Raw genomic sequence first — 20,715 nt, forward strand, 5'->3', positions numbered from 1 at the left:
AAACACCTGGTCACGTGACTAAAGCTTTTCGAAAAACACAGGTCACGTAACTAAAGTGTTTCGAAACATACAGGTCACGTAACTAAAATGTTTCAAAACACCCAGGTCATGTGACAATCTTTTCGAAATACCTGGTCACATGACTAAAACGTTTCGAAACACCCCGGTCACGTGACTAAAGTGTTTCAAAACACCCAGGTCATGTGACAATCTTTTCGAAACACCTGGTCACATGACTAAAATGTTTCGAAACACCCCAGTCACGTGACTAAAGTGTTTCGAAACACCTGGTCACGTGATTAAAACGATTCAAAGCATGGCTCATATCAGAAGCGTTGAGACCTGGCGAATCTCCATTTGACCAATAATATCCAGCTGCAGACCCACACACATTTCATGACACACAATCCAGACCATACAATATAGGCAGTGGTGAACCATATATATACCTCAACATCAATATGTTTTTATATATATATATTGTTAAAAAATGCTGTACACATTAGACAATGGCGTTTACTATTTCACAAATATGACAGACTGTACTGATAGATAACCGTTCAGTCTATTATATTGAATGGCGATCGGAAACAACGTTCCCTATTCGCCCGTCTCAATCCCCATTCAATATAATAGACTGAACAGTTTTCTATCTGTCGTCAGTCAATATAGCAGATACTCGTTTGCTGGCTTTGCTGAAACATTTTTCAGAGATATATAAACGATCTAAATCGGACAGGTTTAATTTATTTAATGGATTTATTATACAGCATGAAGGTCACTGGTTCAAGCCCTGACCGGGTCAGTCGGCATTTCTGTGTAGAGTTTGCATGTTCTCCCTGTGTTGGCGTGGGTTTCATCCAGGTGCTCCGGTTTCCCCCAAAAGTCCAACAACAAGTGGTACAGGTGAATTGGGTAAGCTAAATTGTCCTTGTGAATGAGTGTGTGTGGATGTTTCCCAGTGATGGGTTGCAGCTGGAAGGGTATTCGCTGCGTAAAACACATGCTGGATAAGTTGGCGGTGACCAGGTGTTTCGCACATACATATGGCATCAACTTGGCCAGTCACAAACAGACAGGTAATTCCACACACACAGAGACGCATTCACACACACACACTATACATGCACACACACATACACACATACATATTTGTTGAACTGTCCACCAAATTATGATTTTGTGACTGGAATCAATACATGGGTCTAATTTCACCCACTATTAGCATACAGTTTTGGAAGCGACACACTCTTGAATGGATCAGCTTGACATTTCACTGGCTGTCTTCTGACACGCATCTAAACATCTGTTAGATACACTTCAACAGCAAGCATACGGGCCGGATTAATAGAGAGCCAAAGCTTCTGGCTTATAAATATGCAACTAAGGGCCAGACAAATCATGAAAATTGAGCAGTTGCATGTCTTGTGTGTGGTTCGGGATATTGGTGTTTTGATCACGTTTTAATGCAGCGTGGCATCAGTGGGATCTCATTCATCTCTTGATCAGAGCTCTGAGAGTCACCTGCACTTGCTGCTTTGATCCTGAGCGTCTGCAACTTTTATCCTCGCGAGAAAAAAATAATAAAATCGTGTCAGTAAAATGGAAACAGAATGAATAAATGCATGAGCTTTACAAAGAAATTCGTCGACATGTTGGAAGTCTAGAGAGGAGGTCTTTTCATGGAGCAGTCTTGAAGGTCTACACAGAGATATTTGATTCTGAATGACTAAACAACTCGTAGGCTGTACCCGAGCCATCGCCACAGAAATGAGTCATTTTAATTGGTCTCTGCTTGTCAGTTTTATGTGGGGAAAAAAAATCATCACATACATTAGTCTGATGAAGCTCGGCTCCACGGCCATTCAAATGTTGGAAGCATTAATTAACTGCAATTCTCACAGAAGGTCAGATTATCGTGGGGGAATGTTTGAAGGCTGATGTTCTGATGCGTCAGGCTGAAATGTACATCCGGAGGTTTTACTTTGCAATGAGAATGCAAAATCTGAACTCCTGATGTGAGCTCGGTCCAGTCACTGACAATATCTAGGGGAGCGCGGGGCACAAAGTAACACAGGGTTAAATGTAGTACGGAGTTTTATGGCTCGTTTCCACTTATGCCGAGTTCAGACTGCATGATTTTCAAAGTAGTCGTGTCACAGATGTTTTCACACTGCATGACTATCTGGGCTAGCGTTTCGTCGCTGCTTTGTTTACACTGCAAGATGGATCGGCGACAGGGACTTTCACATTGCATGACTTTACTATAGGAAGAATCGCCGACAACTTCGTCCAAACTACGTCTCACAGCCAAAAACACGTAGTATATCTTTTGCTATTAACTACATAATGAGAAAGAAGCCTTTGATGGGGTAGAACATGTACATGTTTGCTCACCTGGGTTTAAAGGGAATTAGCCATTTCTCCTCAACGTTGATAATAAACTAATTTCTTTCTGTATGAAACGTCAAACAGACACAGTTGCTCCTGAGTCCTGTCAAACCTACACTAGTTTTTCCTCCATTTCGTGGGTCTAAATAAACCGAAAAAGAGCGCTTTTAACTTCTCCCCCAGCCTCCCGCTGGCCTGCAGCAGGTATACACACACACACACACACACACACACAAGTGAATGCCGCTCTCTCATTGGCTGTAGGCGATCGCTGATGTTATTTTCAGTCACAACTCAATTCACACGGCATGATTTGAATCGGCATGATTTCTCTCAGATCGCGTCTTTGATCGTTCATACTGTGTGATTGTCACTCACATGCACGAGCACAGATTTGCCTGTGATTTCAGGCATTTGTCGGCGATTTCTCAAAACCTGTCGGGGAGCCCAAATCGGGGCTAAAATCATGCAGTCTGAACTAGGCATTACTGGTACAGCACGGTGCAGGTCGGGTCGGTATGGGTCACCTTTATCAGGCTTGTGATTCCACTACTAAGGGTACCCTTTTGTTGGGTGTGGTGTATGACAGAAAGTTTCAGTCGACGTCATTTTTGCTCGAGGAAATGTCTACAATAAAGCTGCGCAGGTCTTCACATATCATATGATAAGCACTTCTCACAAAACAGACACTTTACACGCATAAATACCTGTGTATAAATGTTTATCACTAACTTTTCTATGAACATGATTTGATTATAACTGCAGATCAATGACAGTGGCTACTGTAAAATCTGTAATTATATTAAATAAATAAATAAATAAAGGAACATATATGAACACATACAGCCCTTTACAGTCTTCGATATGTTACCAACTACAGAAAAACTTCACACAGCAGACATTTCATCCTTATTTAGGTTCAAAAACAACATAAAATATGGTCTAAAGTCACCTGTAAAGTAAGCCTCTCATCTGTGTCTGTAATCTTCAGCAGCACGAGTAGCCTTTGTTAGAGAGTCATTCAGTCATTCTGAGTTCATAACAGTCCAGAAGGTGATGATAATAGTTAATAATAATAATAATAAATAATGTGCTCCTTTTTTCCGGCTTCTCCTTCGTTTTTTTCATGCTTCACTCTAGCGTTTGTCAGTTTCTGATAGGATCGGGTTTTAAAAGCATGTCAATAATCTTTTTAAAAATAAAGTTTAAAAAAAATAAAGTTTGTTATTTCAGATTTAGACACGCGGCGAGCAAGACAGCGAAACCACTCTAGCTCCAGACTGGCACAGGGTAAATTTGCTCTTCTTTTTGGCATTGTGACTGTTCATCAAGACGACGACAAGGTTTGTTTGAGCCCGGGTCGACCATGGCTTGTTAATATATGTATATATATTTACGCTGTAAAAGATCTCTCAGCTGTGTATTTTAAACATGGCAGGTTTTTTGTTTTCATTCTGGCTTGTTGCGCAAGCGAATGACGTATCTCTGTAAACCAGTAGCGTTCAGCTGCGCGTCTAGCTCCGTCTAGCTCCGCACCCCTGTTTATTTTTTTTTCCCAATTTCTGTTTAATGGAGGGAAGATTGTTTCTGCACATTTCTAAGCATAATAGTTTTAAAAACTCTTTTCAAAAACCTGATTTTATATTTGCCATGATGACAATAAATAATATTTTACTTCAAGACACTTCTACACAGCTTAAAGTGACATTTAAAGGCTTAACTAGGTTAAAAAGGTGAACTAGGCAGGTTAGGGTAATTAGGCAAGTTATTGTATAATAATGGTTTGTTCTGTAGATTGAAAAAATATATACCTTGAAGGGGATAATAATTTTGACCTTTAAATGTTTTTAAAAAAAAAATTTAACTACTTTTATTTTAGCTGAAATAAAACACATAAGGCTTTTTTTAGAAGAAAAATATTATCAGACATACTGTGAAAATTTCCTTGCTCTGTTAAACATCATATGGGAAATATTTAAAAAAGAAAAAAAAAAAATCAAAGGGGGGCTAATAATTCCGACTTTAACTGTATATATATATATATATATATATATATATATATATATATATATATATATATATATATATATATATATATATATATATATATATAGTTGGGACTCAAACCAGCGACCTTCTTGCTGTGAGGGGAAAGTGCTAACCACTGAGCCAAGAGTGTTTCTACAGGTGGTTTGTCAAGCCCACTCACCTGTGTGACACACTTTTCTATAGAATATCGGGTTAAAAGTGTGATATAAATTTAATTGAAATAAAAAATCATAATGTTGATATTGTCAACATTTGACCCAATATTGGGTTATGACAACCTAGCATTTTTAGAGTGTATATTTCTGATCTGACATGCAAAATTTCTACACTGTAAAAAAATTTCTGTAAATTATCAGTTTTCCAAATTTTGTGATTTATGCTTTAATTTTTCCACTTTGTATTAAGGGATCTTGATCTTTCTTCCAACAACTTTTAACCTTGAAATGTTCAAAAAAGTGAATTTTGTGAACATTTTTAATAGTTTAAAGTTGACATATTGTCTGGGTTGGTGTTGTATTTTATGTTACAATACCTTGTAATAAACTGCCAGTACATTTTCACTGTTATTTTACAGAAATAATACATATTATAATATTTATACATATAAATAATATATTATTTTAAAGCACTAAAATGTCAATAAAAGTCACTTTGTTAAACTGTAGAGTTGCATTTCCACCATAAAAAGTGGACAAAGCATAGATCTTCAGCCCATAATGCAATTCACAAATGTAAATAAAAAGAAAACACTTGCAAATCACAAAATACGAACATTAACAGATATATTTTACTGAACAAAATACAGTTAAATACAGTATTTAAAAAAAAATGTGTTTGATATGACTTTCCAATGTACATGTGGTATATATTTGAAATAAATCCACCATGATTACTGCGGAACATACTAGATTGTTATGACTGATTGATTTAGCTTTATGGTAATTTGTTGCACAATTCTGGATTTAAAGTACTGTTTCACTCACCAGGAAATAAATTACCGTGCATCTACTTCTCAGTCAGTAAGCAAGTAAGCAGATCCACTATTCCACTCCATTCCACTCTTCCACTTGGTATAAATGCACTGACAGCCACAACTGCAAATATACGAGAAACTTCAATGACTTTGTCCAGATTGCCCTGAATTCATTTGTGTCAAGCTCATGCATTATACGGTTTACCTCATTAAACATTTCAAAGCAATATAGTTTATTACAAATGCACTCTAAAAATAAAGCCAAAAACCTTATCCTTAAACCACTCCAGCGTCATATGACCTTCCCTGACATTAAAAGCTGCTAGTAAAATGTTGAATCACAAGAACATACAAACAGCATAATAGATAGCATCAGCTTTTAAATCTCACAGAGCTCATATTATCATCCCTCTGGACTGATGCTAATCTGCGAACCAAGAGAGTAAACATAAACAAGGTCACGAATTCAGAAAAGACTTAATCTAACCTTCTTACTGGTGTTGATTACATGCTAACTACAAATTTACATGTAGTTAAGTATGAAACGTACACAATATAAAGTGTATAGCATGCCAGGATATATTATTTAGTAAACACCAATAGGGCGACAAGGTGGCTCAGTGGTTAGCACTGTCGCCTCACTGCAAGAAGCTCACTGATTTGAATCCTGGCTGGGTCAGTTGTCATTTCTATGTGGAGTTGGCATGTTCTCCCCATGTTGGGGTGGGTTTCCTGCGGGTGCTCTGGTTTCCCCCACAGTGCAAACACATGCACTATAGTGTATGATACACATGCAGGTGTATGATAGAGCCCTGCACATCTGAGACTGCATGCAACTCTGCAGTCAGATACTATTGGAAACAATCAAACTGCCCTGGTAGTATTTTGACAACTACCAAGCTTGTCTAAAAATATATCGGAAAAATAAAAGTCTGCCTCCTTTCTCTCTCTCTCTCTCTCTCTCTCTCTCTCTCGTCACTTCACCTATGCAGACTAATGTTTGCTTTAAAGAGAGGGAGGAAAAAAAAGCTTCCAGAAAATTGCTCTCCCCTGTCATATTCTGTATATATAGGCCAGTCCTAAAAGCCTATATAAACCACAGGTCTGATTGCTCTATAGAGATGCAGGCTAGTTCAGCACAATGTTCCCTCATCAGAGTAGAGTACTGCGCTCTTCATCACTGATTCATACTGATGTAACAGCACGCTGATATGCGCGTATGGAGGAAAAAGCAGTCAACATCTTTACAGCAAGAGAAAAAATGAAGAAAAAAATGTTAGTCTGTCTGTCTGGCTAGTAAATGTGAGATTTTTTTAATAATGATATCAATTTAACTGGAAAGAGGAAATATTAACTCTGTTTCACTCTTTGTTTTTTTGACTCTTTTATAAGTAAACTTGCTCATTTTTTATTTTATTTTCTGTCTCAGATGTTATGTTTGTTTTTAATTCATAAATTACATTGATTTTTATTTTATTTTGAGGGCATAGTGGGAAAATAAGAACACTAAAACATTCTAACTTTTCTTATTTGGTATTATATACTACTATGTATGTCCTTGTTCATGTTGCCACAGCGGGGATGAACCACCAACTTATCCAGCAAATGTTTTACACAGCGGATACCCTTCCAGCTGCAAACCAACACAGGGAAACACTCATACACACTCACATTCACTCATTCACCACAGCCAATTTAGTTCATTCAATTCCCCTATAGCGCATGTGTTTGGACTGTGGGGGAAACCGGAGCACCCGGACTAAACCCACACCAACACGGGGAGAACAGGCAAAGAAAGAATATGTCTGTTTCTCTGGGTATCCAGACAACAAGCCAGCAGAGCCGCCCAATACCCAAACCTGTTAACTGAATTAGCAATCTCCTATAATAACAGCAGTTGACTGAGAAAGCTGAGAGGAGCAGAATCAGGAGACAAAGTCGGATGATAAAGAAAGAGCAGAGTTTATTGAATAATCTTAGTTGCAAGTGATTTGATGCTCAAACCTTGTCTGACCAGGGTAAATCCAACAAGTGTTATTAAACCACAAGCAACATTCCTTTATTCATTAATTTTCCTTCGGCTTAGTCTCTTTATTCATTAAGGGTCACCACAGCAGAATGAACCGCTAACTATTCCAGCAAATGTCATATTCAGATGAGAATGGCCAGACTGGTTCCAGCTGATAGAAAGGCAAGAGTAACTCAAATAACTACTTGTTAACCGGGGTCTGCAGAAGAGCATCTCTGAACACACAACACGTCCAACCTTGAGGCGGCTGAGCTACAGCAGCAGAAGACCACACCAGGTGCCGCTCCTGTCAGCTGAGAACAGGAAACTGAGGCTACAATTCACACAGGCTCACCAAAACTGGACAATAGAAGATTGGAGAAACGTTGCCTGCTCTGATGAGTCTCCATTTCTGCTGCCACATTCAGATGGTCGGGTCTGAATTTGGCATCAACAACATGAAAGCATGAATCCATCCTGCCTTGTATCAATGGTTTAGGCTGCTGAAGTGGCGGATATTTTCTTGGTACATTTTGGGTCCATTAGTACCAATTGAACATCGTGTCAACACCACAGCCTACCTGAGTATTGTTGCTGACCATGTCCATCCCTTTAAGACCACAGTTTACCCATCTTCTGATGGCTACTTCAAGCAGAATTACACACCATGTCATAAAGAGCGAATAATCTCAGACTGGTTTCTTGAACATGACAATGAGTTCACTGTACTCAAATGGCCTACACAGTCACCAGAACTCAATCCAATTGAGCAACTTTGGGTTGTGATGAAACGAGAGATTGGTATCATGGATGCGCAGCCAACAAATCTGCTGCAACTGTGTGATGCTATCATGTCAATATGGAGCAAAATCTCTGAGGAATATTTCCAGTGTCTTGTTGAATCTGTGCCACGAAGGATTAAGGAAGTTTTGAAGGCAAAAGGGAGTCCAACCCGGCACTAGTAAGGTGTACCTAATAAAGTGGCCAGTGAGTGTAGATTCTTCACCAGCTTTCCTCACAATATCTTCTTTTATTTTAAACAGAAGAAAGAAAGAACACAAGTAACAAGTAAACGACGACAGAATGTACATTGTTGGGTGAACGATCCCTTTAAACGCTTACCATCCCACACAACAAAACATGATTATAAATATCAAAATATTATGCATATATGGTTGTGACATACTGAACTATCCCTGTAAATTGACAACAACCAAAAGCGACAACATTATATATAATAAAAAACAAATCCATCTCCATCTTCAGATATAGAGCACAGATGGCAGCTCCTGCTTGAGATCTGCCGTCAATTCACTTCAAGTCAAAACAATCATTACATCGGCTATTTTTGCATACAGTGCGTGTGCCTATGTGATTTATGCAGATTGGTCCTTTAAATAAAGCACATGTCTAATGCTTTACGAAGACGCGGAGAGATAACAAGGACAGCTGTGGCGCGGTTTTCATCAGGCGAATATATCAAGAGCTCTAGAGCGACGTTAAAGACTTCTTACATTGTCACTTCCATGCGCAAAACCCTCAGATCATCCATTCTGGCTCCTCAGGAAAAAAAGGAATAATGGATAAGCGGGTGAAGGATGGAGGAAGATTCGTTGTGCTTGAAAGTATCTGTCTACCTCAAAATTTATATTATATACCACACACACACACACACACACACACACACAAACACGTTTGTTTTTGTGAAAAGTGGGGACATTACATAGGTTTCCATTCATTTTATACTGTCCAAACCAGGGATGGGCAAACTTGATCCTCGAGGGCCGGTGTCCCTGCAGAGTTTTCTTCCAACACTAGTCAAACACACCTGAACAAGCTAATCAGTGTCTTCAAGATCACTAGAATCTATAAGCAGGTGTGTTTGATTAGAGTAGGAGCTAAACTGTGCAGGACACCGGCCCTCCAGGGCCGAGTTTGCCCACCCCTGGTCCAAACCGTATATTGTATTGCCCTCACCCCACCCTACCGCTAAACCCAACCATCACAGGAGGCTGTGTGCAGCTTTACTCTCTGATTAAACACATTCTGTGGGATTTATAAGCACTTTGAGATATGAGGACGTCCTCATATTTCACCTCCTTTTTGTAATACCTGTGTCATACCTATGTCATTATGCAGATTTGTGTCCTGATATGTCACAAAAACACGTACACACACACACACACACAAACAAACAACTCAACCGGTCATACTTAGAATATAATCATATTTTATTTCTGATTTTCAGACGAATAAACTTTAGCATGGTGGCTCAGTGGCTAGCACTGTCGCCTTAGAGCAAGAAGCTCACTGGTTCGAGTCCCGGCTCCCCCAGTCGGTATTTCTGTGTATAGTTTGCATGTTCTCCCCATGCTGGCGTGAGTTTCCAACGGGTACACCGGTTTCCCCCACAGGCTAAACATATGCAGGTGAATTGGATGAACTAAATTGGCTGTAGTGTATGAGTGTTTGTGTGAAAATGTGAGTGTGTGTGGGTGTTTCCCAGTACTGGGTTGCAGCTAGAAGGAAATCTGAATAGTTGGTGGTTCATTCCGCTGTGGCATTAAGCTCAGAAAAAATACCCCAACTTGTGTTATTCCCCTAGTCGGGAAAGTGAGAGACATGGGGTCCGAGTGAAATGTCTAACCCGGCCCCAGAACGATCCCCCTAGGTCAGGGGTGTCAAACTCAATCCCTGGAGGGCCGAAGCCCTGCACAGTTTAGTTCCAACCCTGCTCCAACACACTTATCTGTAGGTTTCAAACAAGCCTGAAGGACTCAATTAGTTTGATCAGGTGTGTGTAATTAGGGTTGGAACTAAACTGTGCAGAGCTGCGGCCCTTTTGGAACTGAGTTTGACACCTGTGCCCTAGGTAGATATTAAGTAAGGGGTGAGGTGTCGGACGGTAGAGGGATGCTTAAGTTGTGAGAAAATGGAGATACTTCCAGCAGGACAGCAGTGAAAACAGTGTTTTAGATCAAAAACGATCCGCGTTTCACCTAGCGTTTCTGAACATATCTCCGTCCACACTACGCCACCAAAAACGTATATCACGTGACCATTCGCGCCCTCTGGGCATGTGCGTTCTAGCGAATATATGCCACTGCTGTAGTAAAAAAGGCAGAGTTTAACGGCACAATGGCGCCTAAAACAGACAATAATGCAAACAATGCTCCCATTTCTGTGTCCATGTTGTTGTTTCAATCAATCAATCAATCAAGCCTTTATTTGTCACTACACTTTCCAATAGCGAAATTGGACCCCCCAGACCATACACAAAACATCACAAACAACTTTTCAGGGGAGACAGATCATAGGAGGTAGCATTTAGAAACGAAGAAAAATACATTTGGACAGTTAGGCAAAAAAAAAAAAAAAACACCCCCTCAGCTTGCCCTTAAAGTGAGAAAAGGAAGAAAAACAGCCCTATCTTAGCATAAGCACACCGGCAAGACACAACATAGACAGAGGGGATGGGAACAGGGGTAGTGGAAAACAGTCCGTTGAGTGCTGGCAGCCAACTGGTCCAGCAGCCATTTCAGGCGCAAGTCACAGTCCCGCCCACGCCCCACGTGGGTAAAAGCACACGAAGGCGTTTGGATGGGGATCGGTGGTGAATGTTTATCTGTAGATATGTTTGTGTGTGTGTGAGCCTGCATAGTCCAGAGTCCCGCAGGTTACAGTGAAGGCTGGTCTGCTGTCTTCCGGTAGCGCTAAAGCCATGTGTTATAGTCATGTGATAGGGGCTTGACGAATCAGGCAAGGATACGCAATGACACAAAAGCCCCATCAGCTAGCGAATGTCAGCAGCCCCGCCTCCGTTTTCAGATGTCTCCCTTGTCCCCCATCCACACTGAGATGGAGCAGCAGCTTTTTAAGAATGAAAACGGCCTCTCCAGCGTTTCCAAAATGCTCCGTTTTCGGCGCTCGAAAACTCCGGCGTAGTGTGGACAGATGGCGCAACCGTAGCAAAACTTATGCGTTTTCAAAATAAAACGCATTAGTGTAAACGGGGCCTCAGACTGATTTCTTAAACATGACAATGAATTCACTGTACTCAAATGGCCTCCACAGTCGCCAGATCTCAATCCAACAGAGCACCAAGGACAACCTAGCGTTTCTGAACATATCTCCGTCCACACTACGCCACCAAAAACGTATATCACGTGACCATTCGCGCACTCTGGGCATGCACGTTCTTGCGAATATATGCCACTGCTCTAGTAAAAAAGGCAGAGTTTAACGGCACAATGGCGCCTAAAACAGACAATAATGCAAACAACGCTCCCATTTCTGTTTCCATGTTGTTGTTTACAGTGAAGGTTGGTCTGCTGTCTTCCGGTAGCGCTAAAGCCATGTGTTATAGTCATGTGATAGGGGCTTGACGAATCAGGCAAGGATACGCAATGACACAAAAGCCCCATCAGCTAGCGAATGTCGGCAGCCCCGCCTCCGTTTTCAGATGTCTCCGTTGTCCCCCATCCACACTGAGACGGAGCAGCAGCTTTTTAAGAATGAAAACGGCCTCTCCAGCGTTTTCAAAAGGCTCAGTTTTCGGCGCTCGAAAACTCCGGCGTAGTGTGGACGGATGGCGTAACCGTAGCAAAACTTATGCATTTTCTAAATAAAACTAAAACGGGGCCTCAGACTGGTTTCTTAAACATGACAATGAATTCACTGTACTCAAATGGCCTCCACAGTCACCAGATCTCAATCCAACAGAGCACGAAGGAAAATTTGGTATTTATAAGGGGGTGGGGGTGGGGGGGGGTGTTGGTCTAATGCTGATTACATAATAGTATGATTGTCAATGTATTAGAATTGTTAAAACATCAGCACATGCTCCTCCTGAAATTTGTTTAGAAAGCGTCACATATGCAAACACACACTCAAACACCTGAAACAGTCACACAAACAAAAGTCAGAGTGTAACAGGGTATATGCAGGAATCCTAAAGGTAATTTCAATACCTTTTTAAAGACCTTCTCAGAATATTTGGTCGGGGAAGGATGGGTGGGACAAGCTGGCGGCATTTTCACAGACAAAAGTGGAGAGGGGGTGGTGGGGGGTGGTGTAATGAGTGGTGGCTGATCACGGCCAAAGTGATGAACAACGGGGAGGAGGGGTGGAGTTGGTGTCTGCGGAAGAATCGGGGGTATGTCGTGGACCCCTAATAATATCTCTGGGGGCCTCCTAAATTCTAACTTTTGCTCCCCTGGCTGCACCCCTGTCTCAGTAGATACTGCTTTTGAATTTAAACATACTAATCTGTAAGAAAAGTACATTCTATACAGTATGAATGTAAGTAGTATGAATGCATAGATATATACACTAGATATCGCATAGGGACCCTGAGCATGCGTCAATAGCGCCGCCATATTGGTACAGTGCTCCCAGGACAAATGTCATTCAACCGCACTAGTCAAGACAGTGTTATTACGTCAAGATGCGGGACTTTAGTGCTGTCTACGGGTGTAGTTACGGGCAAACAAAGAAAACAAAGCACAAAGGCAGAACATTTCATAGGTAATATTAAGTTTTTTACGTTTTTGTATGTTCTGAACTTTTGTGCTTATCAGGTAACGTTATTGATGATAATGCAGTCACTTACTGCATTCACCATACGGCAAAGCAGCTCCAACTCGCACTAAATACTCGGCTTATGCTAGTTTTGTTGAATAAAATCAGCAAACAATGCCAAAGAAATATGACAACGAGATGCTGCGCTGCCAGAAACTTGTATTATTGTCGGCCAACGTTAGTGAAAAAGTCGTTCGGGGGATTCACTCACAAACGAATCGCTTCCTCCGTCAGTATGAGAAGTGAAAGCAGGAGAGGAGCTGTGTTTCAGGACATGGATTATGTTAAATTTAACAGGGAGGGTGAATAGTACATTTCTGTACACACAAACACAAGCTTTTTGTCAGGAATGCCCGTACGGTCACTGATCCATCAATGTAGAAAAGTGATGTAAAATTATAATTTTCGTTATTAGAAAAAAAATTACACACTAACATCCAGGAAAACTCCCGATCACAGATATATGTGTATATGTGTATATCTCTGGCCTTGGATGGCCACAGTCCTCCACTGTACCTTGGTCCCGCATTCATTTCAAAGGAGCGCTACCCTGTAGCAAGATGGCGGCGCTATTGACGCATTCCGTCAAATAGACAACAATAAGCCAGGCGACATCTAGTGTATATATCTATGGTATGAATAGAACTCGGATGCACTGCATCCGCCATTTTGTCATGATCACATGACCCACCCGTGTCAGTTGCGTTGCTTCACTCCCATTGATAAATCCTCTTACAGTGCATCATGGGATGGCGTAGCGTCCATCAGATGCGCACTTCAGAATCTCTTCAGAAGTAGTAGGTCATTCAGGTACTTCCCACTTACTGTTCTTTGTATTCGAATATACTTCTCAGCTTGCATAATGTTTTTAGCGTAATATATAGTATGGAAGTACAATCGATTATAGGACTGTCCTGTTATCGATTTTTGATGTGTTTCTTTTACTCCAATGTTAGATCTCAATTTGATGTGATTTTGACATCAAGATTTTTTACATGTAAACAAGAAAGTTCACTTAGCATGTTTAATAAATATCAGCAAACATATTAAGGTGTCTTTATGCTTTAGAAGAGTCAAAAACTTACACACAGCACCTTTATTAGCTTAATTATTTTTACAAATTTGAGTGGACTGAACCTAAAACAATCTTGTCTCCCCCGCCCTCCCAAAGAAATAAGACATGTTGATTGATGCATTTTCTTTTCGGGTTAGTCCCTTTATTAATCAGGGGTAACCACAGCGGAGTGAACCACCAACTTATCCAGCATATGTTTTATGCAGTGGATGCCCTTTCAGCTGAAACACCCATACACTCTCGTTCACACTCATACAGTACGGACAATTAAGCCTACCCAATTCACCTGTCATTCCCCTCGCTGGCCAGCAGAGGTCATCATCACCGGACTAATGACATTACATCATCCACTCCACTGATTAGCACTCACACCTGCATTACATCTCCCAATCACCTGGCACACGCTTATAAGCAGCACACATACTCAGTCCCATTGCGAAGTCTTGTTCTGCCCCAGCTAACACTACTGAGCGTTTCTCTACCTTGCCTGCTTTCCCGTTGCTTACCTTGCTTTGATTATCGACCTTGTCCTGCCTGCCTAGTATCTCTGCCTGAATCCCGACTCTGTAGTGATGGTGAAATGAAGCTTTCTGAACCAGTGAAGCGCTCGACTCAATTGTATCGGAAAAAGGTTCGTTACTCGAAGCTTTCTAAATCAGAGCTCGATTAGGACCTCTTCTGGTTAAAGTGTGGGAAAGCACTGTGTTGCCATAATGTCAAATGTTCACAACTCATTCATGTAGTAAAACAACAACAGTAATATAAACAAATTACTCAATTACTGTAGTTTTTACACAAGATATATTACATTACACCACTGATGACTGTAGTAAAATCCAAGGTATTCAAAAGTTTATCATAATACAACTAGTCCTGTTCCAAGCGGGGATCGAACCAGCGATTCCTGCATAGGTGTAAGTGATGCTTCAGGGCTGCACTCGCCAGCTGGTCTCTGTTAAACACAATACTACGATATGCGGTGGTTTTCTTTAAAGATAGTTGTAAAAAATACGCTAATACACTTTAGTATGGTTCAAAACCTTTTTACCAAAAATTACTATTGTATTTTAGTTTAATTACTGGTGTGTGGGAGTGGTGCAGTGCTTTGAAACAGTACTAATGTATGTAATCGACGCCTAATCTCTTGCTATATACTTTACTATGAGGGTGTTTAAAACCTTTGAATCAAAATTCGAAGCGGTCACGTGGGTATAGGCGAAAATGAAGCTTCGGACGTCACTGATCACGTGATAATGGCAAAACGAATCAAGCTCGGGTACACTGCGAGGTGTATCGTTTTTTTGATACATGCTTCGAAGCCTCGGCGCACAACGTCACATCACTACGACTCTGATCCACGCCACCGGCCCTGAACTAGCCTGAACACCGTCCTTAAAATTCGCCGCCTGCCTCTGACCCATGTCTGCATACTCATCCTGTGTTTACCTGCCGCCAGCCTTTCGACTTAATACAACTGTGTTTGATGCGAGTTCGCACACGCATTACATCTGTGTGCTTGTTGTTATTAAACTGTGTTTCAAGAGTTCCCACTTAGATATGCTTGGCACTTATAGCAGGTTTGGCATGCTGTCCCGGGAGAGAACCCTGAGCTCGGAGATATTTGAGCCCAGGGCTCCCGCCCGGTCTAGAAGCATATCAGGAGAACCGAGATCAGGTAGGTCTCAATCGCTCCCCCTTTAGAAGGGGAGAAAAAGGAGGAGATGGGGTGGAAGGGGGGATTCTTCCAAACGAAGATAGTGCAATGAGAAGAAAGTGATCCATTTATACTAAGCTAGGATCATTCTGATTGGATTATTACTGATTACGGATGAGTGGCCAGCGGTGCAGAATCATATCACGTGCTCCTCTCGAAATTAGTTTATGAAACTTCACTTAATAAATATACTGCAAATGTGCTTTTGGACTGTGGGAGAAACCGGAAAAAACCCATGCCAACACAGCGAGAACATGCAAACTCCACACAGAAATGCCAAATGACCCAGTTGAGACTCCAACCAGCGACCTACTTGCTGTGAGGCGACAGCGCTACCTACTGCGCCACCGTGACGCCCTCGTGTTGATTCAACTAATTTTAAATAAGTATTCTGAACAATATAGTGCACAATATAAGCAGAATATTCGACAGCTTGCTGTGCATTAAATAATAAACAACTCTGTCATGCATTTGAAATCCTTTACATACAGCACAACCTACAAACAACATTTGTTGAGGACAGAATCCTTGTTTCGTAAAAAATGAGGTCACATTTTACATTAAATAATATAAATGTTCAGAACAAAACAAAACCGCCATTAAAAGCTGTACAATCTTTGTCAACAGCGGGGTCTGTGTTCAATTCGAATTGGTTGTAAACACTTTGCTGACGCATTTCAGTTCGGCTAAATTGTTTTAAATGGAAAAACATGCTTTTATCTACAATAATAGTAGCTTTAATGGACTCTGGATATTCTAGACTCCATCTTCGTAATAATAACAGTGCATTAAGGCTGGTGTGTGAACCTCTATAACCCAAGGGACAGACACTCTTAAGCATATTCCCCCGAACACCTGATTGCGGTTTAATGAAAAGGCCAGTGTGGAAGCTCATGCATTTCACCCTTCAACTATGAATCCTTCATAATCACGCTAGATAGTGAATGAAAGCAGGTGAGGCGAGTGTATATTTGTATGTGAGAGAGGAAGCGTTAAAGTCAGCATTCACTGCTGTGACGAATCTCAGAGTGAAAACGGATAATCAGCAGGGAGAAAATGAAGAATGATCGACTCGCAATAAACCAAAGCCCACTTATCATGATTCATTACAGCATCAGGAACATTCATCGCAAAGTACTTATACAACATGTTTCCTTTCCATTTTTATATTCTGTGTGTCTTCAGAATCACTTTAGCTGAGAGCGAGACAGATCCTGACCTCAGAACAGTCTCTGAATGCGTCTGAAAACCTTTGTGCTTAATGGGACAAAACACAAAAATGAGACGGCATACTGAGAAAAACTCTTTCAGCTTGTTAAACTCGACAGCTGGTCAGAATATCTGAAGCACAACAGTCTGAAAATGTGCGAACGCACGTCCGCTCTGTATTGCTCATTGACGACTACAGACAGAATATTGTTTATCTGTACAGACATGTGTTAGCAAAGGGGCTTTTGCAAGGCTCTGACTTAAGCCGTGCTCACATTGCACTACTCACTCCATAGATCTACATTCAGCGAATGCCGCAGTCCAGATACGTAACCTCGAGCAACATGCATTGGTTGTTGCTAAAAGGGATACAGCTGCTTCCAAGAATTATTTATATTACTTATGAAATTACCCAATGCTTGTTTTTTATTAACGCCCACCCTAAACCTACACCCAACCTTTACAGTAATGTAAAAACAGATATCTCCCTTCCAAACTTTACCACAAGTTTCGCATGTCACTGCATTACAATGTTCAAGCTTGTTGAACTCTGACCTGCGAAATCACATCACGTGATTGGGTGAAACCAATAGAAGATCAAAATATGGCCTCTCTGTACAGATATGTAAAATATGAAGCAAATCCTTGATTTATCGATGTCTAATCGTCTTGTTTAACACTGCCTCTTTTTACAGCGCCGTTCAACAGGTTATGTGCCTTTTTATACAGTGTATGTAAACTTCTGCTTTCAAAAAAAAAACGTAGGAAATGTGGAAATAAAGTGACAGATTTAGTGGTAGTGGGGGACAGCTGAAAGCTCTAGTCATTAAAAAGACAGATAAATGGGTGATTTTGCTTTTCACACACTTTTCTTTTACAACAGAATTGACGGCACAGCTTTATATAACACACAAAAAGAGTTACCAACCTTTAATGGCACCTAAAATAAATAAATAATCTTAAATAAAAAGAAAAGAAACAAATGTTCTGCTACATAATAACAAGGCAAATCAAAGCCATTAACAAGCAGAAAACACATACAGAAAACACACACAGAGCTAGCTCTCTGCAACTCTCACATGGTTGCCCACTGAAGCTAAGCAGGGTTGCGCCCGGTCAGTACCTGGATGGGAGACCACATGAGAAAGCTAGGTTGCTGCCGGAAGTGGTATTCGTGCGGCCAGCAGGCCAACCTGCGGTCTGTGTGGGTCCTAATGCCCCAGTATAGCGACGGGACGCTATACTGCTCAGTGAGCGCCGTCTTTTGGATGAGACGTTAAATCGAGGTCCCGACTCTCTGTGGTCGTTAAAAATCCCAGGATGTCCTTCGAAAAGAGTAGTGGTTTAACCCTGGCATCCTGGCCAAATCTGCCCACTGGCCTTTGTCCATCATGGCCTCCTAACCCTCCCCATATTCCAATTGGCTTCATCTCTGTCTCCTTTCCACCAATCAGCTGGTGTGTGGTGTGCGGTCTGGCGCAAAATGGCTACCGTCACGTCATCCAGGTGGATGCTGCACACTGGTGGTGGATGAGGAGATCCCCCCATTGTGTGTAAAGCGCTTTGAGTGCCCAGAAAAGCGCTATATAAATGTAAAGAATTATTATTATTAATTATTATTATTATTAGATCTGCTGTTACCAGGCAAACAGCTCTCGGGCAGCAGGATGATTGGTGTGGGTGCGTGCCAACCTTTGAGACCTGATTAAATCAATCTGATTTTGAAGGCCAAAGTCACATTTATTCAATAACAATGACAAATGTCAATTGATTTATACTACAAATATTTCATTTTAAAGGCAGGAGTCATCATGAGCTCCCTCAGACACAGAGATCATCATTTAGCTTCTATAAATACATATATCCTGAACACTCGGCATACAGCTCTGTCCAACAATCAGCCTATTCATTCATCCATCTGTCCATTCATCATTCTACATGTACTTATTCTGTTATTAATTCATTGATCTTTCTATTATCCACTTGTCTTTTGATCCATCCATCAGTCTATCTATCCACTCGTCTAACCATCCATCCAATCATCTATCTAACATCTATCCATATTCTCCATCTCTTCATCATCCATCCATAATGTGTTTATTCTTTCATTCATCTGTCGGTTCCTCTTTCTAACCATCCAACCATCCTCTATTAATTCTTTTTATCTATCATTCATCAGTCTATTGATTCATTTATTAGTCCAACCATTCGTTCATCCAGTAATCCATCATTTATTCATCCATCCATCCATTTATCCAGGCATCAACCCATGTATTTATTAGTCCATTTTTCAAGCCACTCCATGATCCATCCATCCATCTATTCCTCTATCAATATGTTCATTCGACCATCCTCTATTAACACATCCAACTATTGATCCATCTATCAGTCCAAGCACTCATCCATCCATCAATCCATTCCTCCACCCATATATTGATCAATCAATAATTCACTCAGGCATCAACCCATCCATCCATCCATCAGTCCATTTTTCACCCCACCTCACTCTCCATCCATCCCTCTCTATTCGACCATCCTCAATTCATATATCTATTTATATGAATCTATTTATATCAGTCTATTGATCCATCCATCAAACCACTCATTCATCCATCTATCTATCCATCCATCTATGTATTTATTAATGTATTCATTTATTAATAATCAATCTATCCATTCTTCCATCCATCTATCCATCATCCATTAATTCACGCATCAATTCATTTTTCACCCCACACCACTATCCATCCATCCATCCATCCATCCATCCATCCATCCATCTCCATTTGACCATCCTCAATTTGTATCATTCATTCATTTATATCTGTCTATTGATTCATCTATCCACCAAACCAATAATTCATCCATCTATCTATCTATCTATCCATCCATCCATCTATTTATTCATTCATTCATCTATTGATCGTCCATCTACCTATTTTTTCATCCATCTATCAATTAATTCACTCAGGCATCAACCCATCCATCCACCAGTCCATTTTTCACGCCACAACACTATCCATCCATCCATCCGTCCATCAATTCATCCATCCATCCATCTCCATTTGACCATCCTCAATTCGTATCATTCATTCATTTATATCTGTCTATTGATCCATCTATTCACCAAACCAATAATTCATCTATCTATCTATTCATCCATCTATTTGTTTATTTAATTATTCATTCATTCATTCATCTATTAATCATCCATCTACCCATTTTTCATCCATCTATCCATCCATGAATTCACTCAGGCATTAACCCATCAGTCCACCAGTCCATTTTTCACCCCACACCACTATTCATCCATCCATCCATGCATCTCTATTCAACCATCCTCAATTCATAATTCATCCATTTATTTCTGTCTATTGATCCATCTATCCACCAAACCACTCATCCATCCATCCATCTACCAATATATATTCATCCATCCACCCATCATCCATCTACCAATATATATTCATCCATCCATCCATTCACCCATCATCTATCTATCTACTCATCCATGCATCAATCCATTCTTCCACCTATCTCTTCATCTATTCATTAATTCATCCAGGCATCAACCCATCCATCCTCTTAATTCATTAATTTGTCCACTTTTCTTTCCATTATTCAAGTTTGTCTATTTGATCCATCTCTTAGTCCAAACACTCATCAATCCATCCATCCATCCATTCATCAATTCGTCCATTCATCTATCTACCAAA

At 40.6% G+C, this 20,715-nt stretch overlaps 1 long non-coding RNA gene across 1 annotated transcript in view; it reads right to left on the minus strand.

Annotated features, from left to right (window-relative positions):
* The window catches only part of LOC141376464 (uncharacterized), a 77,570-nt gene that overhangs the window by 16,695 nt on the left and 40,160 nt on the right, over positions 1 to 20,715 (minus strand). Inside the window, exon 3 of the long non-coding RNA XR_012386567.1 lies at positions 5,424 to 5,534. This is a non-coding gene — a long non-coding RNA (uncharacterized lncRNA). The remainder of the gene's footprint in view (positions 1 to 5,423; positions 5,535 to 20,715) is intronic.

Source organism: Danio rerio, chromosome 10 (assembly GCF_049306965.1).
Source record: "Danio rerio strain Tuebingen ecotype United States chromosome 10, GRCz12tu, whole genome shotgun sequence".
Taxonomy (NCBI): Eukaryota; Metazoa; Chordata; class Actinopteri; order Cypriniformes; family Danionidae; genus Danio; species Danio rerio.